Genomic DNA, 12,740 nt, shown 5'->3' with positions numbered 1-12,740 from the left:
TGACAGGCAGGAGAGGTGTGCCAATACCCCAGCTCCCTTGCCCCTTGGGCAGGATGGCTCTGAACTGTGTGCTCCACAAAGTGTCCTGGAGATCCTGGGGTGCCTGGGTGGCTCAGTCAATTGAGCATTTGCCTTCGGCTCGGGTCATGATCCCAGGCTTCTGGGATTGAGCTCCACATCAGGCTCCCTGCTCCTTCCTTCTGCCACTCCCCCTGCTTGTGCTCTCTCGCTCCCTCTCTCTCTGTCAAATAAATAAATAAAATCTTTAAAAATAAAATACTTAAAAAAAAAGTGTCCTGAAGTTCCTGAATGGGACTCGGCCCAAGCTGGCCTTTATCTGCTCCATAATGTAGCTTCTCTTCCTTGTCTTACTTCCCCATTCCCCTGCTGGTGTTTTCTGGGTTTGCTTCTCACATAAACTCTTTATTGCATATGAATCCTTATTTCAGGGTCTTCTTTAGGGGTAGCCTCAAATGAAAGAGGAAGGAGAGAGGGAAGCTGTGGATATTGATTTAGCCTCATATAACTGGAGTCCAGGCATAGATTTGGTTTCAGGTAAGGTTGGACCCAGTGCACTCATCCAATGTTATTAGGACTTGGTCTCTCTCTTCCCATTACTTGGCTGGGCTTTTTCTCCAGGAGGAATTTCTCAGCACAGTGGCTCCCAGCAGACCCAGGCTTACCTTCTCCCAACTAGGCTTACCTTCTCCCAACTAGACTACAGTATGAGAACCAAAACTGGTGGAAATGCAAACTGGTGAAGCCACTCCAGAGAACAGTTTGGAGTTCCTCAAAAGTTAAAGGTAGAATTACCCTGGGGCGCCTAGGTGGCACAGTTCGTTAGGGTCTGACTCTTGGTTTCAGCTCAAGTCATGATCTCATGATCCCCTGTTGGGATCTGTGCTCAGTGGGGAGTCTGCTTCTTTTTCTCTCCCTCTGCTGCTCCCACTCTTTCTCTAAAATAATTAAATAAATCTTTAAAGAAAATAGAACTACCCTATGATCCAACAATTGTCCTACCAAGTATTTATCCAAAGTATACAAAAATACAGATTCAAAGGGGTCCATGCACCCTGATGTCTATTGCAGCATTATATACAATAGCCAAACTATGGAGAGAGCCCAAATGTCCATCAATTGATGAACGGATAGAGAAGATGTGGTGTATACATATACAATGGAATATTACTCAGCCATCAAGAGGAATGGAATCTTGCCATTTGCAACGATGTGGATGGAGCTAGAGTGTATTATGCTAAATGAGATAAGTCAGTCAGAAAAGGACAAACACCATATGATTTTGCTCATATGTGGAATTTAAGAAATGAAACAGATGAACAGAGAAGAAGAAATGGCAAACCATAAAACAGACTCTTTTTTAAAAAAGATTTTTATTTATTTGAGAGAGAGAGCATGTGCATGAGAGAGCATGAGAGAGAGAGAGGAGAGCAGAAGCAGGAGGAGGGGCAGAGGGAGAAGGAGAAGCAGACTCCCCACTGAGCAGGGAGCCCGATGCGGGACTCGATCCCAGGACCCCAGGATCATGACCCGAAGGCAGATGCTTAACCGACTGAGCCACCCAGGCGCCCCAATAAATAAATCTTTTTTAAAAAATAAGAAAATAACCATCCCAGCTGAAGTACTGCTTCCTTCTGCTTTTCATACTGATGACTTCTGTAAAGAAACAATCTTTGACAAGAGAATAGGGGATGAGAAAGGACCTAATATCTGGAGGCGGCACCTGTGCACCCGGCATCATCTGTATGCTCGGGACTCACTTCACATCAAACCTGTGGCGCTCATCATGCGGGTGGATGCATTGAAACTGGAAGATGTTAGGTCAGGTGCTGGGAAAGCAAAACAGGGACCCCGAGTCAGCACTGTGATATCCCTGAGCTATGGTATTTCCACTGTTCTAGAATGCTTTAGAACCTTCCCTCAGAGAATGGTGTCGGGAGAAGGAACTCTGCTCTGCTGGTTCTGTGGGTAAGATAGACTCTCTTCCCACTGGTCTACACACGATATTACAAAGCAGACACTTTAACCAAGTGGGGCATCATCCTACATGGTGTAAGAATTAGAAGCAATCCATCAGTGCTTCTGAAATCACAAGGAGCTTAATAGCAAACAATCAGTAGTTTGCTCAGATCCAGGCTGGAGAAACCTATGTAGTTCACAAAAGAGGCAAGAGAAGCAAAAGACAGCTTAGCTTGGAGAGCAGGGACTCCATCTGCAGTTGTTATGACTTTGGCTGCATGGTGCCTGGCACACAGTAGGTGCACGGCACATATTTGGTGAGTGAATGAACAAATACGTGGATGCTGGTGGCTTTTTTTTTTTAACAATACTACTTTCCAAATGTCTTTCCATGGCGACAAATAAATCATTTCTGATGGTTGCGTAAGAGTTACTAATAGTTCAGTTTATTGAACATTTTATCATTAAAATATTTAACTATTTAATTCCTTATTTTTGTACTGTCGGGTAGTTTTCCATTTTGGGAGATAGTAAGCAATGCTGTGAATGAATATCCTTGCACTTACATTTTTGTACATTTTTCAGATTCATTTCCCTAAAATATATGCAGGAAATAATTGCTTGGCTAAGTAGCATGCACATCTTAAGGGCTACTTATTTAGTTTTTGGATGCACACAGCCAAATGTATATCCATATCGGTAATTTATTTGTAAAATTAAGCAAACAGGATTTGCCCTTGATACAGCCTTGGGCTAGACCTACCTGTCACATCTTAGCACAAATTAACACTCCAAATCTAATTAAGTAATTTTTGTGGATTATTGTTTAAGATAAGCAAGCCACTGGATGAGATTTGAAAATCCTTTGCTTGCTTTTTATTTCCATCATCCTGTTCTGTGACTCTCTGGAGAGGATGAGCAGTGTGTCTTTGGGCCTATGACACCATGTCTCCTGCAGCTTCTACCTGCTTTGCTTCCTTTTCACCCCCCCCATAACCTCACACAGGATCTAGATTCCAAAAATACTTGTGGAATTAAGTGTTAGCAAGAGTGTGGGAAACCCAGACTTGCACACACTGTTGGTGGGAGTATTAATTGGTACAGCCACTTTGAAGGCAATTTGGCAGTGTCTATTAAAATGTAAAATGTTCATACCCTGTGATTCAGCAATTATACTTCTGCATGTCTTCTCAAGAGAAACTTTTCCACCTGTGCAGATGTTCACTGCAGCACTGATCTTAACAGTGAAAAACTGGAAACAACTCAAATGTCTGTCAATTGGGGAATGATTGAAATGGAGAAGATTCTGTTCTGTGCACTAGTTAAGGGGAATGAAATAGACCAGAGACAAAGAACTGGGTCCAGTAAACTTAATCCGGTCCAGCAGACATATCTTATTCTTATTGCACAGTATTTTTGCCCTGTATAATCTACTACTATTTTAGTAGGTCGAGTCTTGTTATTTGTTATGTTCTATATAGTCTCTGTGAATACTGAATTAGTATTACTACTAGTGGACGTGAGGATGAAGTTCCTTCCTGCAAGCCTCTGGCCACATTTTCATCAACCAATAAATACATAACCTTGTTTTACATTGTTTAAAGACACTTTATTTAATATATATTATTGATTCATTGACACTGAACTCACAGCCAATAGCACTATGCCTTGAACCTCAGTGAGGCTTATTTAACAGGTGTGTTTTCTCCATGAGGCACATCACAGCCTTTTTGCCCTTGGGAACACCAGATTACACCTCAGCACTTGATTTAGCCATTTTAAACAGTGAAATTACAAAAAAAAAAATCACAAAAATGTGACATTAACTGGACCACAGAAAGAATATTTTTTTACAGTATGAGAACCAAAACAAGAAGGCAGAGCATCCCTTTGTCCAACCTGAGCTGGGAAGGTGCATGTCAGGTGACTCAGATTTTTGCCACTCTGCCCATGTCCGTGATTGACCACAAAAAAGCTGAGATCACTGATTTTGGGGTTACAAATAAATTTTAGTGAGAAGGGGATCCATAAATATAGAATCTGTGGATAATTAGGGTCATGATATATACCTTTAAAATATAAGGACTCTTTTAAAAACATAACCCCCATTACCATGATTACTTCTAGATTCTTTAGTATTATTGAACATCTAGTCAATGTTTGCATTTTTCCAATTAGCTTTTTAAAAAATTATGAACCCATGAATTTAAACATATTCAATGCATTTAAATTTATTGCAATGATTATTCTTATTAATTTTATTATTATTTTTAAAGATTATTATTATTGATGCTCAGATTGCCCCATCTTTGGCCGATGGGAACCTTTGCAAGTTGGGATAACCCCATCAGTCTGAAAATTTTCTTGTTTTCTGATACTATTAAATGTTTTAGGCTCCTCGTTTGTTTCCTGTACCAGACTTGGAATTAGCTATTCCTCCAAGCACATTTGGTTCTTTTTGGTGAGAAATGGTATCTACAGACCCCAAAATGAGCACTAAGGGAACTCATTGCCCTCCCGAGAGGGCCAGGTGTGCACAGAGGACCTGCACACAGCACCTGGACCATGACCCATTGTTGTTTCCAGCGTCTTGTGTCTCAGGGGGAAAGAACTAGGAAATATGGATAGTTATCTATCTATATCTATCTATATTTATCTATCTATCATTTACCTATTTTCTATCTACTTATCATCTATCTATTATCTACCTATCTTCTACTTATCATCTATTATCTATCTACATATCATTTATCTATCATCTATCTATCTATCATCATAAAATACATTATGAATTTGAACTAATGCTTCCTTTTCAGTTTCAAGATTACATGGTTTTTACTTAAACTTTTCCAACGTCTGCATTTCCTTCTTCCCACACCCAAAATCTTTGTTCTCCAAAATAGCATGGATGATAGAATTGGAATATTATGTAATTATTCAACAATTTTATCCTACATTACTCATGTATCAGTCTTAGAATTCCAAACCCACACACTCCCACCAGCAATATTATTATTGAAACAGTTACTTTCTGTTGTTGTTTTTATAATTCTTTTTGTACTTAGGATATATTCCACTAAAAGTATGTAGTCCAATTACTATAGCTTCTGTGTTGTTTTGTCACCCAAGTGGATATACAGTTAGGCTCACTTAATTCCTTTTGTTTTTTCATATCTGGGGATTAATATTTTAAAGTTTAATTGTCTTAAAATTATATAAAAAATTACATAGCATTAAAGATATATCTAAAAACCAAAATATGTTCAAATAAGTCTAGCTTCTCTCTCTCTCTCACCTATTCTGTACCTTCTTTTCCCCTATAGACAACCCTTTAAAATGTTTGTGTGGCTTATTTTCCATTGAAAAATTTAATTAATATTTAATTAATCTGTATAAAATATATCTATATATCTCCTCCTTTCTTACAGAAATAGTAGAATATGATACACATTTTTCTGCACCTTAGTTTTTTTTTTTTAAAATCATTTTAGCAATGTAAGTTGGAACTCACTCCAGAGTAGATGATAGAAATAGTCTTCATTCCTTATCATATGGATGTATCGTAATTTTTTCAATCAGTCCCTGATTGTGGCATTTTGGTTGTTTTCTGCCTTTCCTATTACAATTGGTACTGCAATTAGCGACCTTGTGCATATATCTCTTTTGTAGTTTTGGCAATATATGTTTGGGATAAATTCCAAGAAGTATGATTATTGGATCAAAGGGTAAATGAATATGCGATTTTACTAAATATCTCCAAATTCTCTCCATAGGGGTTACATACACCATTTTGCATTCCCTCTAGTGATATATGAAAGGGTCTGTTTGGCCAAAGCTTCACCAAGAGAGTATATTGTTGAACTTCTAGATTTTTATTAGTCTTTTGGATAGAAAGAGAAATGATATCTCAGTTGAGTTTTAATTTGCATTTTTGTTACTACTGCTCAGTTTTCTGAGAAAAATAAAATGTATTGAAAACATATAAAATAACACATTTCCGAGGAACATCTGAGTCTCCATCTCTCTTGAAACATTAATTCAGCAGTACCAAATCAACATTTCCACGTGGCATGACTAGTTGAGCTGAGTACCAGCTATCCCCTTCAGATGGGCATATATTTTCCAGTTTAATGTAGACTTCACTTTACCTCTTTACAGGGTTATACTACCTGACTTTCCCTGTCAACATTTGAATTTGTCAGCCCATTTCTTGACCTGGAAAGTTGGTGTATCAGTTAGCTATCGCCACAAAAATTCTGTGTAACAGTCACAAAACCGCAGTGGTGTATGACACTGAGCATTTATTGCAATTGCATGTGTGGTGGTTGGCTAGGAGGCTCTGCTGATGTTAGCTGGGCTCATTCACATGGCTGGGGGTTTGGTTAGCTATCAACCGATCTAGATTGTTCTTGGCTATATGGTTATAGAACCATCTGAAAAGTGTGATCCCATATATGTAAAACAGTATGCACTGGATGGCATGCTTCTTGTCTAGCTACTGCTCACGCCATGAGCCCTCACTGTCAGGTTTATGGTTGGGGCCTGTGTCCTATTGAGACCCATATGTCCTATTGTTGCTCTGGACCTTCCTAATGGCCCAATTCCCCCCCCCCCCCCGCCGCCCCTTGACACATTCCCAGCAATCTAGTCTCAGGCATTTGCTCAGTATCAGAAAGGACTTTTTCTTCTCCCCAGGTCCTTTTAGCTCTGTCAAAGATGGGAATGTACTCTGGTTCTGCATGAAGGATGTGGTGGGGGATGAAAAATATAAGTAGTAATGTTGGCCTTGATGGAAAAAAGACTGCACACCCCAAGAGAAAAGCGAATTCTGCCAGGAAACCACATATAGACTCAAACTGTAAGTCTTCCCTGGGTCTCCAGCCTGCTGGCCTACCCTGCAGATTCTGGACTTGCTAAGCCTCCTAAGTTGTGTGAACCAATTCTGTAAAATCTCTCTGTCTAGACACACACACACACACACACACACACACACACACACACACATTCTGTTGGTTCTGTTTCTCTGGAAACCCCTAATACAGAATGTTGGCAGGGGAAGAGTTTCCAACCTGGGTTGTTGCTTGTTTTCTTTTAAACTAACTTAAAATTAAATACATCTCACCGCTGTGAGAATTAATTTCCTTCAATGTTATACAAAAAGATGACTTTCTTACATAAACAAAATGCTGACTTTATTTCTTGTCAATTATAGCTTTATTCTTAGGGTTCAATTCCTTCTGAGTTGCACCATGGAGATTTCTGGTTTTAACTGACAATGCAGGGTCTCAACTCTGGATAAGTGTTCTGTAACCTTTAGGTTGTTCTCCCTCAATGGTGGATTGAAAGAGGTGGTGAAGTGGTAAAAGGACCAGGGTGAAAAGAAGTCTCCTTGCCTTGCCACAACCTTTAGAGAGTGGTTGTGGTTATGCCGCCAAAAGATTTAGACCTTCCTTAAGCACCATTTATTCTCAGAAATTGTTCTGGGCTCTGGGATGGGTTTGGTTTAGGCCAAACCCAATAATGGGGATGGTACATTTTTGTCTCATTTAATCTACCAGAATTTACTATCAATCTGGGACTCTGTAGTAGAAGGCTCTGTGTGTCCTGGAGATGCTAAGTTTTGTACAAATGGCAGCACTGACATATAGGTCTTGACTCGCCCTTGAGGATCCCTGAGAGCGTGTGAGAAAGATCTCAGTAGCCAGACTTGGAAAAGGAGAGGAAGTGAGAGGGGATATCAGCCTGCTGGTGTGTCAGGTACTCTAGACTCTAGGGTTTTCAAAGCAGCCGAGGCTGGGATGCTTGGCTTCCTATCACATGATTTTGCAAATATTCCATGGAGTGTTTGTTCTAAATATCCTTTGATTTAGCAGAAACACCTTTGCATCACAAGGAACTGGCAGCTGGAAGAACTGAAGGAACTCTGCAGTGAGGGCTGATTTCTTAAATGCTCATAAATTCTGCATGCTGTGGAAACAACAAAACACATAACAAACATACACTCTGAAAATCTTCTTATGAATCCTCTTCAGTCTGTGCTTCTGCAGAAAACAAGGGTATCATCTGAAAAATAAATAATCACATAGTCTCCTAAACCCACAATGGGTGAGTGAGACTGCTGGGCTTGACTCTTCAAATTTGGGTCTTACTCCCCAGGTTCCACCATTAAAAGCCCAGTAAGCAGTGGGGTGAGGGGCAGTAGGAGAGAGAAGGAGGAGAACAGTGGTAACGCCAGTCTCCTAGAGGAGCCACTGCTCTTCTTTGGGAAAAGAAACTGACATGAGGAAGGTGAGAACAACAGTGAGCCATCGTGGCATAGGGGTGCTTGAGCCAGACACACTTGGGTTCAAGTCCAAGTCCTACTGCTTACCAGCCACGTGACTGGAGATGAGTCATCTCATGCCCTGACCCTTAGTTTCCATATGTGTGAGATGATAATCATAACTACCTCAGAGTTGTGGGCAGGTCAAGATCATGTATATGAAGAATATGGCACAAACTCAGTCTTCGTAAATGTCAGTTGTTTTTGTTGCTTCAGTTTTTATCACACATCAGGTTGTGGCGCTGAGCAAGGCTGATGGGCAGCCATTTCTACCCTCTGTGAGGGGTGGCGAGTGAATCAGTAGGAGGGTGGGGCTGAGAGTTGAATTCTTGGCTCCTGGTCCATGGCTCAGTCTAATGAAAGGGCCAGATTCTTGATAAACCATTGCCCGAATGATTGGAGCAACGGAACCTGCCCTGGGGACAGGTATGTATTTTGTTCTTTGACCCCTGGCCACCCTGCTCAGGAGAGGCAGCTGATCACGGGGCAGCCTTGTTTATCTGACCTCTGCTTATCTGGGCCATGGGTTTATCTGGACACAGAGTCCTTGCCTGGTTCTCTTGTGTCTCTCCTGCACTCCCTTCAGGACAGAGAACCCCCTGGAGATGCTATGTCTCTATTTACAGAGACTTCTCTGGCCTTCCTAGGACACATTTCTCTTAGATTATTCAGGGGTGTGCGTGTGTGCGCCTGTGTGTGTGTGTGTGTGTCCCCTAATTCAGATTAATAGGAGGTCTGTAAAGTGAAAAACCCATAAAAGAAAATGAATCCGAGACAGTAATCAGGGGCACCTGGGTGGCTTAGTCACGTTGAGCATCCAACTCTTGGTTTGGGCTCCGGTCATGATCTCATGGTTCGTGGGATTGAGCCCCACATCGGGCTTCACACTCAGTGCAGAGTCTGCTTGAGATTCTCTCCCTCTGCCCCTCTCCCCAATCTCTCTTTCTCTGTATCTCTAAAATAAATAAATCTTAAAAAAAAAGACAGTAATCACTTCACGAAGAGTCTCTTCTCCATCTCTCTGTCTCTGTTGTTTCTGTTCTTCTTTAATTTCTCCATTGTTTAGATAAACTTGGTGCTAATTCCAACTATGGCATCATGGTAAAATCTTGGCTTTTCCATACTACCTGTGAAGTTTATATCAGGGTCATCTTTCCTTATAAAATGGAATGATGTTGAAGAAGTGAGCTACCCAATGTGACAGCAACATGGCATACTGGTAAAGTTAACAGATTTAGGTACAGTTGGCCTGATCTTGTGTCCTGGCCCTGTGACCTGCAATAAATTCCTGACCTGCTTTGAGCCTTAGTTTCCTCATATGCGTTAAGTGATCTTGGTTTTCTTACTTTTTGTATATGCCTGACATTTTTGTAGTATTTTTGTCCTGGTTGAAATTAGAATTGTGATATGTTCTGAAGGTGAATAAGAACTGATCATCAACATTGAAATGTTAGGTCATTATTTATAACCGTGCCTTGGAATCTTCTGGGTCATGTCAGGCTGTCAGGGAAAAGGCCAAGATCTCCTAAGGTTTTATATTGGGCAAGATTGAGAGGAACTAAAGATTTTTAGATAAGGAAAGATAAATTAATGTCCCTTACCTTTGAGATCAAGAATCAGAGTAATGAAAGAATAAAGATCCCACGCTATGTGGAGTGTACAGCATGACAACACGTCATTCTCCACAGTCCTGGGAATACCCATCCAACCCAGACCTGCTCCTTCTATGCTTGTGTTGCTCAAAAAGAGCAAGAATGGGGGTGCCTTGGCTGGCTCAGTTGGGGGAGAATGCAACTCTTGATCTAGGGTTTGTGAGTTCAAGCCCTGCATGCTTGTAGAGATTACTTAAATAAATAAAACTTAAAAAAAAAAAAGGAGCAACAGTGGGGCCACTGATGGCCAGGTGCCTAGGACAAGTCTGCTGAGAGCTAGAGTTTGATCCCACAAGGCCACTGTCCTTGCACCAGCAGTGTCCTGAGGCTGTGGAGAGCCTGCTGTTTGAGAAGTCCTGTGTTGTGTGGTAGGATTGTGGGGCAACTGAGAGAGTTTCACAGCCTTCCCTGTTGGATTGCGTCTCCCAATAACCCACCCCTGTGGTAAGACCCTGGGGGATGGGCAGTTAATGGGAATGGAAGGGTGCTGGACATGAACTCCAATGGACCTGGGTTGAATCTATGGCAAAATGTATGGGATGGCCAAGACTATGAGAACTCTGAGTTTGGTGAACACCAGTGACCCTGAAAGAGTCCCAGTCTCCCGATAGATTTCAGCATATGTGATGAAGCTAAATTCAAGGAAGAAAAAAAGCAGAGGTTCTTGGATTCCAGGTGGCTTGTACAAAGTCTTCTTCAAAAAGGCTCTGTTACACTGTTTTTGGTGTGGGGGTTTCCGATCCCAGAGGAGGTGCCCTAGTACTCCCACCCATAGCTCCTTAACCTGGGGGTCCATTTGGGACATATGTCGAAGGGGACACAAAATAAGTATAATAGAAGTACCCTGTAAACAATGCCCTTTATGCAACTTTAAGCTGTTGTAACCATTATCATTACATTGATCTTCAATGGAGTGTTTTTATTCATCTTAGATGGAGTATACAGAAACTACCCCCTGACAGGTGGATGCAAGTTCTTATCACTGTTCCAAGAAGAAAATTCTCCCAGGAATATGCTTTATGGAACCTTTCCCGGTGATGCCATTTTCCTCTGTTTACTGGTAAAGCCCCCAGAGCAATATTATCCCCAAGACACCTTAATGTGGATAATATCCAATCTCTTATTCCTTTAAAAAGGCAAAGACTCTTGGTAGTTTGCCTGCTGTGTGGTGTGTGTGTCACACTTTATCATCGTTACTGAGCCCTGTGAGTTTAGTAAAAGAGGAGATTCCTGTGCTGGCAAAATGAGAGATCAGACATTCTAAAACCTTTCTGTTACAAACTACTAACAATGCTAGATAAAACATGAGAAACATAATTTTATATGCAAGATGACCTTGCAAGAAAATGAAGAGGTCATTAGACATTAGGGACGAAGTGGGAGAGGGAATGCAAGTATGTGAGTGAGCACGGATGTTGTTGGCTGTCTGGAGGCACCTGAGACCACAGACATGAATGGAAGCAAGAGACTGGGCTTGGCAAGAGTTGGAGTCTTCTTTCCACTCCATGTGAAGCTATGATCCACAAAGGTCTACACTCTCAGTGAAAACATAAACCAGGAAAAACCCTCCTTGCAAAGGGATAATGCAAGGAAACTTGTCTGTCCCAGCTAAGTCTTGATCCTGAGTACAGGGGGAAAGAATCCTCTGTGAATCTGTGGACCTGGGCGGGCCCCTGAGTGGGGATGGTGCCTGAATACCATTATATGCAAGGTTTGAAATAAACAACCTGAGAATTTTTAATTTAACACAGGCCCAAGAGAGTCAAGCCCCCAACACCTGAAGAAGCAAATGGAGATCCTCTCCAGACTCAAATAATTCCCCCTGATGTAATTCCTATGATTCTGGACTCATGATAAAAACAAACTGTACAACTTACAAGGAGACAAGGTGCCTTGAGAAAGTCAGTAGGAACACCTGTGTAGGAAAATCTCTTCTGTTTCTCAGTACTCTTAGTGCCCTCAGTACTTCTCTTCTGGTCACCAAAGGTGTGAGGCTCTTCCCATACCAAGCAATTCTCCAATGCCAGATGGGGGTCCTACAATTTAACTCAAGTCTGACACTGTCTACCTGGGGATAGCGTCAGAGCCCACAGGTCAAGGAATATGTCCCTTAAGACCACCTCCCCCTACCACATAGGTCAGACGCCAACGGCAAGTCCTGGTGGTCCCTTGTGTCTCTGACCAACCAACTATAAATTGGAGGTTCCTAGGACCCCCTTCTTGGGCTCGATCATTTGTGGGGGTGGCTCATGGAACTCAGGAAAACAATTTACTCACTAGATCACAGGTTCATTTTAAAAGGATAGAACTCAGCAACGGCCCGATGGAAAGGATGCATAGGGCAAGGTGTGGGGAAAGGGTGTGGAGCTTCCTTCCACATCTACACCATTCCCCTGACACCCCAACCCAGAAGCCCTCCTACCTTTTCCATGAGGGTTTTCTACAGAGGCTTTATTACATAGGCAGGCTTGATTATGTCATAGGCCATTGGTGATTGATTCAGTCTCCAGCCCCACCCCGCTCCCCGGAGGTTGGCGAAGGCGAGAGGGTGGGTCTGAAAGTTCCAGGCCCTTAGTCACCTGGTGGTTCCTCTGGCAACTAGTCTCCATCCTTGGGGATTTTCTAAAACTCATTTCCTTAATTTAGTAAACTCAGGTGTGGTTGGAAGAAATTTGTTAGGAGTAACAAAGACACCTTTATTTTTCTTATCACCTGGGAAATTCCAAGGGTTGCAGGAACTCCATCCATGCCAGGAAGGGATGAAGATCAAATACATTTCTTATGAATCA

At 41.8% G+C, this 12,740-nt stretch overlaps 1 long non-coding RNA gene across 1 annotated transcript; it reads right to left on the bottom strand.

The window, feature by feature from the left end:
- Positions 1–7,168: 7,168 nt before the first annotated feature.
- LOC112823189 (uncharacterized) lies at positions 7,169–12,345 on the bottom strand. The gene is made up of 3 exons (XR_003207959.2): positions 12,229–12,345; positions 11,829–11,987; positions 7,169–7,944 (listed from the first exon to the last, which is right to left on the bottom strand). It is a non-coding gene; the product is annotated as an uncharacterized lncRNA (long non-coding RNA).
- Between the last annotated feature and the right edge of the window lie 395 nt (positions 12,346–12,740).

This window comes from Callorhinus ursinus, unplaced genomic scaffold (assembly GCF_003265705.2).
Source record: "Callorhinus ursinus isolate GAN/ISIS: 27379988/994484 unplaced genomic scaffold, GSC_fseal_2.0 scaffold1, whole genome shotgun sequence".
In the NCBI taxonomy this organism is placed as follows: domain Eukaryota; kingdom Metazoa; phylum Chordata; class Mammalia; order Carnivora; family Otariidae; genus Callorhinus; species Callorhinus ursinus.
Note: the sequence above shows the minus strand (reverse complement) of the source record. Positions and strands in the feature narration are given on the sequence as shown.